This window comes from Passer domesticus, chromosome 10 (genome assembly GCF_036417665.1).
Source record: "Passer domesticus isolate bPasDom1 chromosome 10, bPasDom1.hap1, whole genome shotgun sequence".
Lineage (NCBI taxonomy): Eukaryota > Metazoa > Chordata > Aves > Passeriformes > Passeridae > Passer > Passer domesticus.
Genome location: NC_087483.1, coordinates 26307255 through 26320638, shown reverse-complemented (window position 1 = coordinate 26320638; position 13384 = coordinate 26307255). Strand labels below are relative to the sequence as shown.

General features: G+C 36.1%; 1 long non-coding RNA gene across 1 annotated transcript; it reads right to left on the bottom strand.

Annotated features, from left to right (window-relative positions):
• Positions 1-4724: 4724 nt before the first annotated feature.
• Positions 4725-13033, bottom strand: LOC135308967 (uncharacterized). The gene is made up of 3 exons (XR_010369328.1): positions 12930-13033; positions 10848-11063; positions 4725-4818 (listed from the first exon to the last, which is right to left on the bottom strand). It is a non-coding gene; the product is annotated as an uncharacterized LOC135308967 (long non-coding RNA).
• Positions 13034-13384: the final 351 nt, after the last annotated feature.

The following is a 13384-nucleotide window of genomic DNA, read 5'->3' as shown; positions in this document are numbered from 1 at the left end:
TGCAGCAGGGTTCTGTGGCATGTGTCCTCAGGGGAAGGTAGCCTGGACTAGGACCTTCAGGGTGAGCAGCCCCAGCACATTCTGTTCTTGCACAATTGCCTTTCATAATTTTAAAATGCTTTTGTTTCTAAATAATAATACTAAAAATGGGCCGTATCAAAATCTTTCACAAAATGGAATTACTATTCTGAACCAGTTTTATAGATACCCCTCTCTACTGGTGGGGTTAACTTCAGAGAGGTCAAGATGAAGAAGATAATTTCTGCTCTTCAGCCTTTTTCCTCAGATCAGGGTATAGGAGCTGGAGTCTGGCTTGGCTGGTATTTCCTGAGCTAGTTTAGCAAGCAGTAGATAGCCAGAACTCCTCTTTTCCTTTCCTCTGCCCTGCAGCAACTGGCAGTGTGGAAATGCTGAGCAGCTGTAGGGGAGAAAAAGGACAGCAGCTGCTTCGAACTTGGTTCATGGTAACATTTTTCTTGAGAGTGACCAGTAGGCAGTGAGACCTTTTATCTCCTTTGGACAGTATCAGATTGGATATGCTCTCAAAGAGTCCATATACATATACAAATCATATACAAATATATTTCTAGCACAGATAAACATTAAGATCAATGAAATATAGTTTTGAAGCATATAATTGATTCTGTTTGGACACCGGTATCCTGGTAGTACAAATAATATAAGAAGATTTAAAAAAAATTATCTTAATAGATAAATATGGGGTTTGTTTTGTTCCCTTTCCTTGGGCTGATTCGCTATGTTATGATTTTGGATAAATTATGTTCCCTTTTGCCCTTTATGTTTCCTATTGTCATGTTTCCTATTGTTTTCAGACTTCTGTCTTCACTGTTTGACTACTGTCCATACTACTACTATATCTACAAATTATAGTCAATTGTTTGTGCTTTTCAGCCTCAAAGGCACAGGAATAGAATGAACAGGGAGATGGAAGTAGAAATGGACTGGAAACTGACCTGAAAGTGGCCAGAAATTATAACATGCCCTGAACTTTAGAGCCAAAATTACATATAAATTGAAACAGTTTAGTGGGCAGAAATAACTTCCATCAACTTTAAATACTATTTCAGATGTTTATTCCAGCTTGAGAATGTTTTTGCTATTCCTAAGGATGTTTGTTACATATCTCCAAAGACCTTGTAGACCTCAGTGAGAGTGCAGTAAGCTTGATGAATTTGGATATATGTCCCAGAGCACAGTATAGCAAATAAATTCCTCTTTCACTCATAAGAAATAAACCTCACCAAAATAGCATGAGGCTTTAGTGCTAATGGCTCCATACGGTCTTGATGAAGGTGAATTTAATTTTCCTAAATATCTCAGTAGTAGTACATTTTGTTTCTATGTTAATTTTTAGTGTTTTATACCTTCTTTGCTCTTTCTGCATTCTCTTAACATATTTTACACAGTCACTTCATCTAAATAAGGTAACTGCAGTTTCTACACTGTGCTCACTTAGTCATTAACGATTTTATTATTAGCATATTCTAACACTCAGTTCTGTAGGCGAAGCTTTCTCCACCTGCCATGTATATTTTCTCCCTACAACTGTATTTTTCCACATTTATTTTTTCAGTATTATTCTCAGAGTAATAATATTTCTCTGTAACTGTGTAGAGTCCAGAATTGTATAGACTAATTCTTCCTGACAGTGTACTTATCAGTGCTTTTGTTCACATTGCTGTCAAAAATAATCTGCAAATATCCATTTCGCATATTTCTTTTTCAATATTTCCACTCTTCTTTCATAATACCATAGCATGAGGTCATGTCTAATTATACAACAGAAATTGGCATTTGTTTATATTCATTTGAAGAGATACTCATATCCTGAAACAGCGTTTTCCTCCTCAAAAGTAGTGTGAGCTGATCTGCTCTCTGTGCAGGTAGAATACATGTATTATAGGCTAAATATACAAACCCAGGTGCAATATACAAATCTCCAGAGTTATATCAATACAGCTGCAAATGAATGGGAGATTTTTCATCAGTTTTAAATACTGTATTCAATAACCCTACTGAAGCCAATATGAACGGCAGGTATTGAAAAGTGAGAGTTTTGCTCATGATCTGTGATGACAGACAGAGATAATCAAATGACATATGTTGTTTTGTGAAAGTCTTCTGCTGCCTAAGATAGAATTTATTTAAATCATCTCTCCTGTATTTCCGATCTCTACCATTAAGTCTATTTGGTTGCAATAGAAATAAGATATATTTTCAGTCTACTTTTTCTAGCACTTGTCTTCCATACAGTTCAATATATTTGGCAGGATGAATAATAATTTCAGGTGAAAGTCAAATTTTCTGCCAGGAAAAAGTAATAAAACTACTGCTATGCTAAAATACATATTCAGAAATAGCAATATTATCTCATCATAACACATTTATTTATTTTACATTTTTCTTTTTATCATCCTTTGTTCAGCTATTTAAGATAGGTGCATGTTAGATCACAGTAGAGATACTAATTTGGTTGATGATTATAATTTAAGCTATTTTTATACTTTATACTTAGTTTCACAATATAATAACCAAACTATCTAGATATGCTTTTTGAAAGAGGACTTCCTCTGTACATGCTGTAGCACCCAAAGCAATCACTCAGAAACTGTGCTTTAGCTCAATATTCAGGCTGCTCACAGGTGATTTTGAAAGTCTGATTTCACAACTCTTGAAAAAAAATCAATATAGACATACATTAATTTTTATGCTGTTTAAGCTAGATAAATATTCATTTGCTCATTTTCCTCATATGCTGTGTCAACAGCTTGAAAGAAAGCACATCTAAGATTTTTAAATCCATCATGGTTTTATGTCAGTTTAGGACAATAATGCACAACTCAGTTGACTGCCTATCCAATCTTGCCTCCAGACTTTCACATCCTGACAGATCCATGGGCAGATTCAGACCCAAAATTATACTACTGAAAACATAGGCCTTGTTTTTATTCCAATTTATCATGAAAAAAACCAAATTGATAAAGTCATATTGAATATTGAGAGAAAATATTTCCTAAAGATATTTTTAATTTTTTTAAGGATTTTTTTTTTTCCCCAGGAAATACTGACGTTTTGGGAAGTGAACATGCCAAACCAGACAACTGTACTGAGGGAGAATTTGTAATAATGTCAAATAGAGATTTCATCATTCTGGCACCTGAAAACTCAAGACTGCTGTGATTCACCTGACAGTGAATATCAATTTTCAAACCTTGTCAGGTAACCCGATCAAGGGCTATACATCCTTTGAGGGTAAGGGGTACAAAATAAATCTTCAGTTTAGGACAAAACTGTAATCCTGCTTCAGTAGTCCTTTCTCTGCCAAACTCGCCTAGCCATGATGATTGCCAAAGCCATGCACTGCCCATCCTTGGACGTTTTCAAGCCTGAGCTACATAAAGCCCTAAACCACCTGTCCTCACAGTTTGCCTGGCACTGTTTGAGGCAGGACATTGCACCTTCTGAGGTTGCTCACAATCATATTATCATATGATTCCATGATAGTATGTTTGATATTTTCACGTATACTGAGATTTGGTTTCTGATTATCCAGAATATGCAGATGAGGTTTTAATTATGCCACTTCTTTCTCTCTATTATACCTATGTGCTGGCCTCATAAGGCTCCCTGAAGCCTCATGTGGTTCCATTTCTACATTAGCTGAAATCATCAATGGTATGAATAGGATTCCTTAGGCTTGAGATGTTCCATAAGTGATACATTATTGATTTACATTTTAAAACACATCACACATACACAGGTATACTAGCAGGATACTTGTCTGTGATATCTGAAACTGTTTCAGATGGAACATTAAATATAAATCCACAGCATTTGCTTGTACCCTTTATTCTTCTTTCTTAACTATCTAGGCAGAAGCAGCATTTCCCCTGACTCTCAGAGCTCCTTTGCATCAGTACTGCTTTTCTCATGAGAGTTCAATGTCTTCTAGTAATATTTGTTAATCTGCCATAAAGTACTTCCAGTTCTGTAATTCTTTCTTTAAGTTCAGGGATAAGACTTTAATTTCTTCCACTGCTCCCTTGTGCTGGCATAGCACAGGAACTTTGCTGATCCTTCTCACAGATGGAAGCTCATGACTACATTGCTTGGTTACCAGATTTCCCTCTTCCTCTTTATTGTGTCTCTCTATCCTCAGCACTGACATGTTTGCCTTTTCAGTAGTCAGGTGAACAGGGTTATTTGAATAACTGCTATAGAAGTAAAGACTCAAGGGGTTTGATTTAATTTTGTTTAAATGTTAGTATATGAAATGGGATCTGTTAGGGAGTAGTAGAATCACTGTGCAGATGACAAGAGTCAGACAGATCTTATTACCTGGAATAATTGAAAACTGTCTGCTTTCTGTAGTTTTGCTTGGCCTTCCTCATCTAAGAGTTTAAAAAAAATATGCACTGCTCTTGATGAATTCTAAAAAAGGACCGTAAACTAACATAGTTCTAGTTCAGTTTCCATGAGAAGTAGTGAAGGCAGGTGCACCAACCAATGCTCAAAGGAGATGGGTGTGTGGATAAGCATTAGCCAAAGTGTGCAAGTCAGAATAATTTGGGTTCGAATAGTCATGTTCAAAAGAATGCGTAGTTATAAGAGAACAATTTATTCATCTCAGTTCTCATAAACTAACTTGGGATCCATGTTTTGTCATCCAGAAGAGTCTGAGATTGGTGTCCCATTTGTGTCATTTGCTTTAGACATCAATAACCTCAGGACTCTGTTTTGTGTTTTAGTCTCTCCTGTTGATCTTCTAAGTGAACATTTTACTGCCAGAAAGGATTCCTGAAAGTGAAAAAGGAAAAGGAAAAGAAATATAGGAATTTTCAATATTCTGTTTAATATAAATAGAATTACAAGCTGCTGCTTGAACACACACACACACACACACACACACACATTTATGGGTGAATTTCAGACAAGCCAGTAGGTATCAGTAGGTAGAACATACATGATAAGCCAAAAATATTGCATTATTTTTAACCCACAAGAATGTGAACAGCTGTGGGTCTTGGAACACTATCAATTTATGAATCTAAGAAACTATAGAGCGTTGAAATCCCTCCAAAATAGTTCACACTTGAGACAGATCATGGCATATGATAATCTGGTAGCAGAGCCTGGCTATAATGCCATCCTCTTTTCCTATGTGAAAATACCTCAGGAAGGTTGGGAGCATTATAGTGATATGTGACAATCACTACCTAAAAGCACATCTAGTTCAAGCCAAGAGGAAGTTAGATTAGGGGGGGAAATAATATTTTTTTTTGCCTAAAATACATATAGAATTTAAAATGTCTAGCATTATTTATAAACAATTATGTCAATAATTGTATTTTGCACCTTATTTAGTTTTTAAAAATTGACATTTCTGGATAAATAACAAATCACTTCTGTGTTTAGTGATTAAAAGACTTTCTTAACATCTGCTGTCTTTAACAAATGCTAGCCAATTTATTTTACCTATAGTTTGCTCTCTAAGCTATATCATGTCTCTGTATAGTTGCTATGTTTCCTATTTGTTTGGATAGCTGGGATTCAGATGTGTATACTTGGGATATTCTTCAATAGTAGGAAATTTCTGAGAGGTAGCGAGGGATTCAGTTTTGAAGGAAGATTTTTTATTTTGTTTCGATTAGGCAAATTACTATGAGAGTGATTAAGTAAAACAAAAGAAAATTATAGGGTTGGAGTTTTATAAAAGAAGAGGAAAGAGATACTTTTTTTAGGGGGTCTTAGTTTATTATAGATCTCTCCAGAATTCTTAACTTTCCATGGACAACTGCCCCTCCCTCCCCCTCTTCCCATTGGTTGATGTATCAGTCACATTCTAATAGGCACCATTCCAGCTTGTGTTCATGAAACATTTTGCAGACTGTGTTTTAGGTTGGAGGCATTTACGTTATTTTCTTGACAACCATTTTTTCTCATTCTTTTTATTAAACACTATCCTGTTTTTTATACATTTATATATATATTTAGTAACTTATACTTCCCTAGTAACAATATCCCCAGCAAATATGCATTTTTAGCCTAAAACATAGGCAGCAAATGACAATAGATGTCCCTGCAACCTACTGCTACTAAAGCATTTCAATATGGAAACACAGCTACTTTAAGGCTTGTTTTACTCTCCCACTTCTAATAATTTTAAGGGATCTAATTATACTCTTTCTCTCCAGAGAATTTTCTGAATGAAGGGTTATTCCACTGAAGTCAGTACTGCCATATAATACAGAATTAGAGTCATAAAGGCAAACAGTTGTTTCCTGATCCTCTGGTGAAAAGGAAAAAAAAAGGTGCCATGGGATTAGAAACTAACTGGTTTATACATATGCATACCAAGTTAATAAAAAGATAGCAAAAATATTTTCTTTCGGTCTACAGCTGTAATTAGGCAGCTGAGTTTACACAAAGTGAGATTTCTGATATCCAGCCCAGTTTCTAAAAACTTTGCCTTTTAAAGGTAAAGCACCAGACTGTTTTATCCATTTTTGTCACCAGATTTAGATACCTGTTTGTTAGGTGCTGAGCAAATTAAGCAAAATCAAATTGAATTCTATTTCTAGCTTTAAAATTAAAACTTCCAAGGGAATTCTATTTCTGTCTTTAAAATGAGATGGAGGAAAAAGTGAAAGAATCCAGTAAGAGGCTCATTAAAATGTGTAATAGGACTTGAAAATTCTGGGATTTTTTTCTTATAAATTAGGTATAAGTTCCACTTGCTGCTATTGGGATAGTTTCTTCCATGAATACTTTACACCAATAAGTAGGTTATTGGGAGCAGTGGTGGTCTCCTACCTTCATAGCCCAAACCATTAACTTTATAATTAGATACAGATGTCTGCCTCAAGGACAGTATTTTTTGTGAAAATAGTGCCAACTTTTGGACATAGAGTCACATGGCTCTTCAATGTGTCTGTGACCACAATTCCACTTTCATATTTGTATTTTCTTCCAAGCTAACTATGTTATGAAAGCAAAAAATCTGCAAGTTACACAGTAGTTAATCCTTGAAAGAGAGTGTACCTATAATTATGATCACAGGAACAAGCAATCTACAAGAGTGTGTTTACTCTGGGCTGTGCTCATCAGAAATCATCCATGAGGGGATCATGGCTCTGCCAGGCTGTTCATTTAAGCTTAACTCTTAAAATAGTGTGAAGGCTGCATTGTTTAAATCAATCAGTCGGCATGTCAGGAAGCATGTCAAGAAGTAACTGTAGCAGGTTTCTGTATTCTCACACTGAGAAGCAGCAGAAAACCGCATAATAGCATTAGCCAGGTGTGATGGTAGCTTTTTTGGGATTCATGTACTCTAATTTCATTGGGTGAAAATTTATTTTCTCATAAAAGTTTCCTTCGTTTTCTGAATTTGATACCAGCTCATGCTTGACTAATTTGCTATCACACTGTTATATATGTGACCATACCTGTTAATCGGTCTGAGTTCTGTTTTGTCTTTTTTTTTTTTATCAGAGAACACAAGGACAAAGTGGGAGAATAAGAAAGTGGAATGTAATGGAAGATCCTTGTATTCTCAAGGTACAATGGAGATGACTCTCTCCTTGGGTACCAGTTAAAACAACAGTGCTGGTGCCAACAGCATTCCTGTAGACAAGTAATATGCTCAGAGAATAGAGGTGGCTTTAGATGAAGATATGGACTCACACCTGCAGAGCAATGGACATTTAAATGAAGAGACTTAGTGTCAGGTTTTCCTTGATTTTTAAACTTGGCCTTACTAAACTAACAGAAGTGATGAATTATGTACAGGTACACTGACTGCCTTTAAAAAAGAGAGCATGTACCTTCAATACTGATTTTGAATCCTCTTCTTTAAATAGAAATGCTATTGATGGAGGGAAAAGCTGCTGTCAGATTGCTATGTTCTGTCTATAATCTATTTGCTGTAAAATGGAAAATGACCCAGGGAAATAAATGTGTTATGCAAGTCTGGGTAAGAAATCTCTAATAGAAAATGTTTATTTAAAGAGAGGCATAGTTTTCCTGCATATGTGTTACAGATTTTAAAAGATCTAAACACCTGGAGCTGGTAGTTGTCTGTGCTGTCCTTGCTAATGTGAGAGGAATCCCAACCAGTGTGTTAGCTAAAATCTTTGCATGTTTACATCATGTTTGCAGGGTGTTTACATTTTTAAATGGCGCATACACAGGAAGCTGAAAAGAAACCAAGCAGTGATAATTTAGCACTCTGAAATGAAGTACGTAACAGCTACACTTCATTGCAGTAGCAAGGCTACTGCAATTCAGTCAGTCACCAACCAAAGGCATTAGAACGAAATAGGAATGAATAAATAACATACGTGAAGAATTTGATTTTAAATTAGTCTTAAAATCATAGAATCATTTAGTTTGGAAAAAAAACAAACCTTTAAGATCATGGAGTCCAGCTGTTAACCTGACAAGTTCACTATTAAATCATGTCTCTAAGTGGTACAACCACATGTGCTTTAAATGCCTCCAGGGATGGTGACTCAGCCATATCCCTTGCCAGCCCATTCCAATGCCTGACAATTTCTTCAATGAAGAAATTGTTCCCAATATCGAGGTTTAACTTCTTCTGGAGCAACTTGTTTCCATTCCCTCTTGTCCTATTGTTGGTTACCCATGAGAAGAGGCTGACCCTCACCTTGGTACCACCTCCTTTCAGGGAATTGCGGAGAACCATAAGGCCCCTCAAGCCTATATTTTTTTTCCATGCTAAACAATTCCAGCTCTCTCAGCTGTACCTCATGTGACTTGTGCTCCAGACTCTTCACCAGCTTTGTTGGCTTTTTCTGGACAAGCTTCATCATCTCAGTATCTGTCTAGGAGAGAGGGCCAAAAACTGGCACAGGATTCAAGGTGTGGCCCCACCAGTTTTAAGTACAGAGGGACAGTCACTGCCATAGTCCTGATGGCTACACTATTTCTGATATCTTGCTTGGAAGAGGCTCAGCTTCTTCACCCAGAGTGTGACGGGGCACTGGAACAGGTTCCCTAGGAAGTGGCCACAGCACCAGCCTGACAGAGTTCAGGAAACGTTTGGACAATGCTCTTGGGCACATGGTGTGATTCTTGGGAATGGTGCTGTGCAGGGCAGGGAATATGAACCGATGATCCATATGGATCCATTCAAAATTAGCATATTTTGTGATTCTGTGAAATGGCAGCAAGAAAAAAGTTGTGGCGCTGTAAGATTTTGTACAGTTTGATTTAATGTCATTATTTTCATTATGTAAACTGCCAGTGAAGAAAAAAAAAACAGCAAACTGATAGGGATAGCCAGGTTATTTACTTGGATGGACATAAATTAAATTTTTCAGGTACTTGTTGCTGTATATTTATGTATGACCCAAATTTCTTCTCTTTATGCTAGTATTCCTTTGGTTCTTGAGTCACATTATCATAGAGCAAATGAGAAAATAGTAATTTTTCTTTTTTAAAAATTATTTCAGAATAAAGAAACAATTTGGTACTTAAATAGGCAAGAATTTGGAAAAGTACTGTTACACATTTTTAGGTAAAGAGTAGCATTATATCTATGAAAATACTCTGTGACATCAATTATGCTTTATTTTTAAAGAAATGGATCAAATACTCAGTTTCAGTTAGGTAACTATGAGTTCACAAAGAGCTGTCAGTTAAATCATGCCAACCATTATGAGAATAGTATGGCAAATTACAAAGTGGACTATAAATATGATACTCCTTATAAATGCCTATTCACTAATTATCATCTGAACTTTGTCATGCGAGACAACATTAAACATGAAAGTTTTATCTGACCTGTAGAGTTAAATATTAGCTAGCTTTAGGTTAAAAATATAGTCAAAACAAATAAACTTCAACTTCGGTCACAAAATGGGGCAATTGAATAAGTGAAATCTAAACCATGCAATTAAACTGTTTTACACAGAGGAAGCATAGAAACAATGGGTAACAATTGACAAAATGGTAATTCTCTGGATCCATGCACAGACTATGGGGAAAAAAGGAAAAAAATTGCCAGAAAGAAGCTCAGTACATAGTCAGGTAAGCAATTTAACGACATTTTATATCAGCTTGGCATAAGTTCTGAGCAATGCAGTGTTATTCATTGGTATCAGATATCAATGAAACATTCAAGAATAAAAACATCAATTGAAAATTGTGACCCATTGAGGATATGAAGGGATTATAAGCATTTTGCATGCTTTTTTTTCTTCAATGACCCCTCAATTTGATGGAAAATTTATTTCTTTCTATGTTAAATCCCTAAGTGTCACAAGATATTTAAAGAATATTTTTATAAAGTGCATCTGTTTCTGGAAGAAAAGATCAAAAATGTGCTGATTTCATCAGGGCTGTACCATGTTGTGTTATTCAGATATCTGGCTAAATTCTTTAATTTTTATTGAAAAATAAATATTTGGAAATATGACCACATGAAAGCTCATGTTGACCTTAAGAAAGACACTAAAACAAGTTGGTGGACTAAAATACATAGGAATACACTCCCCATATAAAGCATCAGAAGATAGAAATCTATGATACTGAAACAGCAGTTTCTATGTTGTTTGGATTCAATGATCTTACTAGTCTTTTCAAACTTAATGATTATGTGATTCTATAAGTCATTCCACTTATATCATTAGAACAGTCCCATCATAATACCGAGTTTTTTATTAAGGCAAAAGAAGTTTAGACTTTTTGCATGCATGTAATTATGTAATAGGACTTAAGTGCCTCATCCTTCATAATTCAGCAGAAGTATTTCTTCATTGTGCTAGCTAAACAAATCTCAGTGTTTGAGTTTGTTCACATCTTACCTAGTAGTTCTAAGAGAGATGATTCCAGAGCACCACTGTCTTGGGGTGCTGACTTTAACATCACAGCTTCAGAAGCTGGCACTAATTATATATGTTTCCAAAAAGTCCATCCTTTCCCTCCTTTCCCATCTCTGTCTTCTTGTTTTGCTCCTGTGCCGCCTACTCCCGTATGCCAGAGCAAGTGTTCATGTACTCACAGTTCAGGTTCAAATCAACCTAGAAAAAGAATTGGTAGAGGATAAAACTTTCTCTTTTAGCAGGAACTCCAAATTATGTACGCTTAAAATGATGATGCTACTTAAGAAATCTGAGGGGCACTGGGGGGAACCCTGCTATTACCAGCCCAACAAAGGGTCTCCTCTGCTGCATTTCAAGAACAGGAAATGTCTCATCACCTGCCCTCCTGTTTCTCTGAGTCCCTGAGCTGCTGTAGCTGCTTAGGGTTAGTGTTGAAACTAGAAACATTTGTTTCTCCCAATTACTTAAAAAAGAATATTTCATATTATTTTAGAAGGAGTAAAAATACCTATGTATTTATGGGAAATGATGAAGTCTTTCTGCCTGTATCACTCCAATAGGGCAAAGAGATGCTACCAAGTTTAGGAGTTGGAAATATCCTGAGCTAACTCGACCCAGCCCTGATTGTCTTCAACTTGGAAATAGATTTTAGGATATTCTCTTTTAAGATCAGCATATAAGAAACCCATACTACTGTTTAGAAAACACATTTAAACACTTTTGAGCAGAGAAAGTGAATAGCTCATCAGACAGAACGAGTTATTAGAAACTAATTAAACAGATTGGGCATTTTCTGGCTTTTTTTTTTTTTTTTACCTTACCTTACAAATTATATATACAGCAGTATTTTAATCTGAATGAACCTGGAAGAGAACTAAGGAACGGAAAAAAACCCATTCTTTGGTCATTTTTGGAGAAATTTTATTTGGATGACAATAAAGACTCTTGACTGGATATCATTTGCTCTGAAGTGGTACCTGACCACAGGTAAGAAAGTGAAGTTAAAATCATATTACTGTGGCACACACACACACAAAAATATGTAACCAAATATTAATTTGCTTAGGAAAGGTGTTAGGAGAATACTTAACATCTGCTTGGAGACATGAGAGGTAGTAGAGCTGGTTAATAAACCAAATATGGATAATTTATCTGGGATATTTAGAAACACATCTTGATTCTTTTTTTGTTTGACAACTATTACGTAAAGAAAATTTATGGAACAGGGACAAATGCTGAGTAGTTTGCTTGGTGATTGATGTGGAATATAATTACTGATTATAATAATGGACATCTTTTATTTGTCTACTTCTGAAAGATAATGAATAATCATTCAGTGGTCTTGGTTATCACTAACATAGAATTAACCACTTGTAGCATTGAAAACAAAAATAAAAAACATGCATACAGGCGTAACCCCAGTTTTTTAGGTTTTAATATAAAGAAGGCTGTGACTGACTCTTTCTTCATAGGGCACTAGTTCAAAAAAATGTAAGTTTTAGGCAGAATATTATATGTCATGAGATGTGTGATGATAAAGTGAGCAGAAAGCCCCAAGATTTGCCAGAGTTCATGTAAAATTATGCAATACATGCAAAACTGATTAGAAATCACATTTATTCAGCAATGAAGTTGAATGTGTTATGTTTTTGATGACAACAGTCCTCTAGAAGACATAAATTGTTCTCCTGGTGGAAGTTTATGTTTTCATTGCCTGGGACTGTTCTAATTCCAACTGCCCTGGGCCTCTGAGCACAGAAGCACCTGAGCAGAGGTTCTGTAGCCATGTATGTTCTGATAGTTCATAACAAGCTTGCTCTATTTTATTGTATTTTAAGAGTGAAGGAGGGATAATATAAAGTTAGCTATACCAGGACTTTGTCATCCAATATTTTGTTGGGAAATTGTTATTTCTGAATAGCATGGCAGAACAGAAAACACTGTAGGCACTGATCTGAGTCTTCCTCCTGTTATTACTGAAAAAGAAATGTTATGAAGACAAGAAACAGGCTGAGTTAATTCCTTTATATGCAACTCGTGTATTTACTGTGAGGTCCCTGTCACCTTTGTGTCAAAAGCTCTTCTGCCTCTGTGGAGCAGGACACTGCTTAGGACAACCACTGCCTTCAGAAGCAGAAAGATGCTGTGGCATGGGTGAAGAAGGCCCCTCATGCCTAAAGTTTACCCGCAGAGCCCACAACGTAGAATGTGGGGAGAGAAGTTTACTAACAGAGCCCACAACGTAGAATGTGGGGAGAGAAGTTTACTAACAGAGCCCACAACGTAGAATGTGGGGAGAGTGGCTCTGTTGCTGTGCATCCTCACACTTGCATTGCAGCTTTTTCCTGGCCTTTTAAGATGTTGGCTTGGATTTGAAATGCACTTGGCAGTCTGCAGCCAATGAAGACAAAAGCCACTTATGTTTCTGTGAGACTCTATTTCCTCTTAGTAAAATAGAAGTATTGAAAAATAAGGAGGCATCCAGATATCCCTGTTAAAAAGGCTATGTGAACCCTGGG